Consider the following 8,014-nt stretch of genomic DNA (forward strand, 5'->3'; position numbering starts at 1 on the left):
TGCCAAGTAAAAAGTATTTTTCTTGACTAAGACAATGGGCTTATTTAGAATGTAGAGCTAAGAAGTCAATATTGCATTGAAAAGTGTGCAAATCTATTTATTAATGATGTAAATGCACTTCAAGCTTTGTCAAATTAACTCAATCTCTCTAGATTGAATATACCATTTTCACGTTTAAACATTTGTGTAATTTTAATGCATGTCGAATAAATGTGACTAAAGTTGGCTCTTGCATAATATGAATTATCTACAATTGAAATAAATAGTGTGTAATGAAGATAAATATCACTTGAATTTATTATTATTTTGTTAGGAAAAAAATACCACTTACAACACAAATAAATTCATTCTTATAAGTTATTGATTAAAACAAATAATTTCTATTAAAATCAAACTTACAAAAACTTGACTAAAACAAAATACAAAAATTATATTGAATAATAACAAATATAATCAGCTCCCAAAAAGATATTGCCTATCTAATATCTAGACGCTCGTTTAATGATATTTATTAATTAATTAAAATTCAAATAAAACATAAATTTCAATTGTATGTATTGCTTCTGGATTTGATTGTGTGAATGTTTTTTCATCAACATTTCGGATCATACTCAGTGATCCATCATGAGGATTTTTTTCTCCTTATGATCTCTATCTCATCCTCATGATAGATCATGGAGTGTGATCCAAAATATTGATGAAAAAACATTCACACAATCAAATCCTGAAGCAACAGATATAGTCTCATAAATTGTAGAAATCTAATAGCTTTAATAAATTTCAATTGATTAATAAATACGGTCAAATGTGCCTTCAAAATAAGCGTTGCCGCGTGAAAGATCATTCGTAGTTTGACCAAGACAATCAAATTTATACCACAAAAGCAAAGGCATAGAAAACAATCAAATTTAATTTGTTCGATGGCATACGGCTAGCTTTCACAGCCTTCTGAGAAGCAAACAAATGGAAGCTATCAAGTTAACACAGAGAAAATGGGAGGAAAATTGTAGTTTATGGGCAGTGGGATAGCTTAGTTTCTTGTAAAGCCCGAATAATGAATGACCAACATTTTATTTGTATTACCAAGAAGATGTTAATACATATTCTACAATTCTTCTTCAGCTCAAAGTTGAAGTATGTGTATGTCAATGTCTTCTCTGATTGATAGAGTGTTATCTGCACCTACTTCACATAGTGGAATAGGCTTATTTGGCATTATAATTATCTAACGAGCAATGCATTTATGGAATGCGATAACAAGGAATAATTTAATTATGACAATAATAATAATAGAGTAGACTATATTTGAATTCATCTTTAATGGGTGAAAAAATATGCAAATGTAATTAATTTTTCTCAAGTTCTCATTTTCGTTTTAGTTATTTTTTCATGAATGTTAGAATTTAAAAGGGTTATCAAATGGAGTTCATTAGGGCAAAATATAGCTTTTCACTAGTTAAGAGGTATGGAAAATGCACATCCAATGGTAAAGTAAGTGAATATTTTTCAAAAGTTTTTAATATGATAGTTGTTCATCTATTTTTGGGAGTTTTCTTCAAACATGTTTTCACTAATTTCTAGTTGATACTTTCAATCATTTATATTGCAATTCACTCTTCCTCGATAATAATTTTACAAGCTTTTGGGTTGTTTTTAATTATAATAAGTGGGGAAGGGCGCCAACCCACTATAGAACTGTCACCAACCATCGAAAACTAGAACTAGAACAAAACTAGTTATTGATAATATCAAAATAGGGCAACCAACAAAGTAACAACATAGCTAGAGCCAAAAAAGTTACAACCTATTTTGATTCAGAACTTTGGGACTATTTATGTAACATCTTAACCTGAGAACATGAAGACTTAGAAGAGTGAGGTCTCTTCCTACATTGAACAATTGTCCAAGTAGAACCATTATTGGCATCAAAATAGTGCTAACCAACAAAAAAAAGTGGGTCATCATAAATACAATCAATAAGAACAAAAACATTAGGGACAACAACAATACCATGAAAAGAAACATAAGAAACATTAGTAGTACTATGAGAAGAAAAATAATTTTGCTAAATATTAGCTGGAGAGACAACAAAAGAAACCACAAAACAAACATCACTCATTTTTATGTTAGGAGCAGATTTGGACTAGTAAACAACCTGGAACAACAATAGGAAAAACATCAATAGAGGGAACACCAACAAGACAAACATCACTAGAAGAAGCGACATCAACATGAACAACACTTGGGAGAATACCAATAGTCTTATCATCAACCTAGTCAAAAGGGACAAAGTTATCATCAAAGATAACTAAGGAAAGAGAGGATGGATCCGAGACATTTGAATCACTATCATCATTTGGGTAAATCATAAGATGTTTACATTGAGAATTAGTCAACTGAGAGGAGGGGGCTTGTGAGAACCACAAGAGTAGTCTAAGGCTAAATGTCCTGTAGCAAAGCAACACCCACACCTAAAAGGAATGCCTTCGTAATCAACAAACTAAACCCAGGGGTAATCTTGCACCTTGAAAGTAAGATCACCTAGAAGGGCCTTCAATAGATCAATTAGTCTAGCTTTGTTCTTTTCCAATGAACCATCTAATCCAAATTTCCTTTTGTAGACCCATTTACAAGAAATGGCCTTCCTTCCCTTAAGAAAATGAACATGATCTTAGGTATCACATGATTCTAAGGCCATCTTCTCTAACATGGCTTTTTGCCAAGAATTGCAATCATCTTCCTCAATAGCTTCCCTATAGGATCTAGGTTCATCATGAATACTTAATTAAATAAATATACAATCGAAATCTAGTGGGATATACTTATCAACTACATTACATTCTCTTTTGGGTCTTTAAATGATAGAAGTTTGTGGCTCTTGTTGGTGTTGATCTTTCTCAACCTCTTCATGTTCATTGGTTTGATTAGTAACTACTTTTAAACCCTCATCTTCTCCTTCCTCATCCTCTTCCTTATGTCCATCTCTTTTTTCATCCAGAGGTGAACTTTCACATTTAATTTTAAAATGTATTCTCTTTTCTTTTGGATGATCATGACCATAAACAACACTAAGGTCCCTACAAATCGCATCTCTAAAAAAGATAATTTTCTAGGCTAGTGGATTGAATAACTTATATCCTTTTGCATTATCACCATATCCAATTAAAATGGACTAAATAAATTTTGGATCTAAATTAGTTCCTTTTCTTAGGTACATGATCAATAAGCCTCACAACCAAATACCCTTAAATGTGAAATAGAAAGTCTCGTACCTATCCACACTATCAAGAACCTTACAAGGAGATTTATTTAACAAGTAAATAACACTTATTGAACAAGTAACGATCACTACTTCCAAATTCTGACTAAAAGCATCTGTCAGTTCATGAACTACTTAACATACTTATATCTCTTTTCATTATTGTCTAATTTGACCTCACTACCACTCCATTTTGTTTTTGAGTATATAGAGTAATTTTTGTCTTAGAACTCCTGCATGCAAGATACAGAATTCGTTGAATTCCTTTGAACAATATTCTCATCCATTTTCCTTTCTTAAACCCTTGATTTTACAATATATTGTCTTTTCAACTAAGGTCTTCATATGTTTAAAATTAGTGAAAAATTATGGTGTGTGCCCTATAAACTATAACCAAGTATATCTGGAAACATCATCAATGAAGGAGGCAAATATCTAGATCTTCCAATTGATTCAATATCCACTAGAACAAATACAATTGGGTGAATAATTTCTAATTTATTTTTATACTTATTATTTCCTATAGGTAATGACATTTCATTTTGTTTTTTTAGACACACATTATTCACAAAATTCAAAACTCTCACCACGATAAAAAACCTATCTAACAACTTTTTTTTCAAAATGGTTTTTTAAGTCATTCTCACTAATGTGGCCCAATCTATAGTGCCATAATATAATATTATTTTCAGATTTAGTTAAATTAGAAGATTTAACAATAGTAATGGCTTCAAACTGAAATAGAGTTTCCTTCCTTATCCCCCTTTCTATCATGAAATTTTCTCTTACTAATAAACAACCATGTTGTTCAAATGTTACATGCAATCCAATATAATTCAACATAGAAACTAAAAAATTCTTTATAATCCTACAACATGCAAAACACCTGAAAGACATTTATTCTCCTGACTTTGAAACACAATTGAATCTCACCCCTAATAACAATAGGCTATGAAGAATTATCACCAAGGTCTATTCTTCTAAATCACATGTGTGGAAATCCATTCCTTATGAGTCATATGGTATGAGCATCCCGAATCAATTGACCAATGTTCTTTGGATAACTTGAAGAGAAGAAATCAGAATGTCATGACCTAAGTTTGAAGATTTCACTATAAAGGAATCAAATTATTTCTGTAGATTCTTGTGTTCCTTCTTAATATACCATTTCTTTACATTCTTGCATTCCATCTCAATATATCTTCTCTTTTTTTAGTTCCAACACTTCACTCTATTCTTTTTACCAAGATTTTTATATCCATTCTTAGACTTTTGTTTAGGCTCATTCTTATCTCCTTTATACCCTATTTATTTAGGCCTTCCCCTAGCATTGCGAGCACCACTTGAACTATCCACAGTCTTTCTCCTTATATCCTATGCCAATAAAGCTTCAACAAGTGCATCGATCTTTATATTTTTGAGGTTAGCTGTGATAGAAAAAATGCAAATTTCTCATGAATTAGGTAAAGAGAAAAGAATCATAATCTATCTAACCTCTTCCTCAACTAAAATATCAATAGAGGCTAGTTAAATCCAAATTAAATTAAAAGAATTCAAATGCTCAGCTATTGTATCACCTTCCTTCATGTCAAGAGAACATAATTTTCATTTTAGGTAGAATTTATTACCAGACTTTTGGCTTGGTAGGTCTTGTTGATCTGGTTACACAAAGAATATGTAGTCTCTTCTTTTCATACATTCAAAAGAAAAAAATTTCTCCTAGAGTCTTCATCAAAAAATTTCTCAAGTTTCTCTTTTGTTATTGTGACCCATTGATCTCGACCTTCAAGGAGATCTTCTATTTTTAGCTTCCACAACTCATAATCCATTTCATTTAAATTATCTATGTCAAAACTAGATGAAGTTTCAACCATGAGATCAACACAAATCTGCAAAAGATAGATCAACTAAAACTCCCACAAAATCTCAAAAAACCTTCCTTGTACTACCCAAACCATAGAACCAGACATGATATTATACAAAATGTGACAAAATAAGAGATGAAAAACAATATATGTGGCTTCAAATTAACTATAAATCACATTTAACAATGTTTATCATATGAAATAAATCAACTAGAACATCAAAAGATAACACTACAAATTATTAAACACATAACACAAGAATTATGTGGAGAAGCCCTTTCGAGAAAAAACTCCACCAAGAAGAGATGAAAGACTTGTATTATGAGAAATATGAAGTTGCAATATAGCTCTCAAATTTCACTCTTTCTTCCAATCCAACAACATAACCCTTGCAAAATAAAAATTAAACAAACTCTTGTTGTTCCCAACTCAACCCCTCAATATATAGATTCTTGGGGGCTAAAAACACCACCATGAAACATTACCATGGGTCAAAGCAAGGTTCTAAAATATCATGTGGTAAAAACCCATATGAACCCTGCCTTCAAACATAGTCTCTTACATGACATTAAACCTTCTTACAAGTTGTCAAAATAATCCCCCAAAAATGGGAGATACCCTTACATGCATCATAGACTATCAATAAATATAGTAAGGATATTCATACATGTTTCATAATAACTAGTTCTCACATCCAAGATGATCCACCCCATCTTTAGATCTTACAGTTGTCATAGAATCCATTGTAATGTCTCTCATAATAGGCTTTCCATATTATAACACTTGATGGTAATCTTTGACAAATAATAAATTGATTTTAAAGGAAACACCATGTAGCAAAAGTGCCAACCCATAAAACACACGCCCCTTATGATAAAGCACAATTACTTAATCAAAATAAATGTCAAATAACCATCAAAAAATGTAAAATGATAATAAATAAATAATCCAAAATTTATAAAGTTGAGTAATTCCCCATAGTAGATTGGAAGGATGAAAATATTAATGTCACCCTAATATAATGCTAATTTTAATGGATCCTTGTGATGAAATATGCTTTGATCAACAAAGTATTCCTTTACAATTTCAAAGCCATTATTACCTTGTTATGAAATTTTCTAGAAGCCTAAAAACTACTTTCATAAAAAGTAAAACCACCTAGAGAGCAAAGGTGTTGATGTAATTAGGGCATTATCTAATTAATTCTATAATTAGGTCATTATAACTTTATTCAATTAAGCTAACTTAGGTACATATTATATTAGACTAATCATATCATATTTTGTCTAATTAATTATGGTTGTGACACTTGGCAATAGTTAATTTAATCTTTCTTTAGGGTTTCATTCATGCTTTTCATAAGGATTCATTTTTTCATTGTAACATTATTGTTTCTTTATCAATATACAATTCTCAGGTCATTGAGCTAATTATTCTTGTTTGATCTTCATTTTTTATAGTTGTTATGCTTGCAAGTGATCATGAGCTTGTGGGGTTGAATAAATGTTTCCAACATTGTATCATAGCCCCAAATTTGCTAAGTTCTTGTCCAAATTTTAAGAGATCTAAGCCTTGATGAGAAAAATCAACACATCTTGAAGAAACACAATTTAACTGCCATAAAAAATCATTTAGTTCATTCCTAATTTTCTAAAATATGTCAAATTTTGTGGGGATTTTTTTTAAAGAAAAAAGATTAAAAAAATAGCTTTGACCTTAATTTTTTGTTTGTAATTTCTTTTGGAAAAAGATTTTTGTGTTTTGTTCATAGCTTCAAATGTTATTTTGGTAGCTATTAGATTTTGTATGTAGTATGCAAAATACGTGAAAATGAAATTACAAGGGTCATGTAAACTAGTTATCAGCTAGCTAAATTGTGCCTATTTTTCATTTTGCCATAACTTTTGCATATCTGATTTTCAAAAAAATATATCATCAAAAAGATGATTCTGATCCTAATCTATTGGTGCTGCATTTTTCATAGATATTTCTCCTGGTGAATTCTACAAGACTCAAAAGTTAGATCTAGCTATTTGTGCTTAGAGGAACATATCTTGATTCTACTTCTATAAATTTCTATAATTATTAATAGCTTATTGAAAAAATACCTTTTAATAAAAAATTTATTTCACATCCATTTTGTTAGCTTTTTAAAAAAAAATTATATTTTGATATATTATTTAATATCACAAACTAGCATAAAAGTTTTGCTTCTATAAATAATTTTTCAATTAACAATTTAAATTATTGTGATAAAAAATCATTTTTCAACATCCCCAATCTCAAACATCAAGATGATAGAAGTGCAAAAAAAATGTTGTCTTTAAATTTGAGAGTAAGAATCTTCCATAGTATTGCCACCAATAGGTTGCTTGTTACATTTGTGTCAATTTCATAATTTTCGTTATAATAAAATAGAGTAAAATTATCTATTTATTAATTTAGTTTATGATGACTAATTCATTATCAAGAATATATGCACATTAAATTTAAGTAGATAATTAGGAATAGAAACAATATTAGTTGATTGATTACAAGATGAATAGATGATTATGTTTAAATAAACTTATAATCATTTACATATAATCAACTAAAAATTCTTTATATATGAATAATCCAATAAATAGTAGTTATACTAATCATTTAATAAAAGAAAAGTTGTTAAATGACTTAAATGTGTATTAGTTGAACAAATACACTAATATTCATTTATTTTATTTTTTGATTTATGTCTATTATTCTTTTCTATACAAAGAGAAAGTAAAGAACCTTTATTTATATGTTGAACTCCATAAATAAATCGAAAGATTCAACATTTAAGCTTATTACTCAAATAGAATTTGAGTATAGAAGCCTCCAATTGTGCACGCTTTAATAGATTCATGTGGTA

Source organism: Cryptomeria japonica, chromosome 3, assembly GCF_030272615.1.
Source record: "Cryptomeria japonica chromosome 3, Sugi_1.0, whole genome shotgun sequence".
Lineage (NCBI taxonomy): Eukaryota > Viridiplantae > Streptophyta > Pinopsida > Cupressales > Cupressaceae > Cryptomeria > Cryptomeria japonica.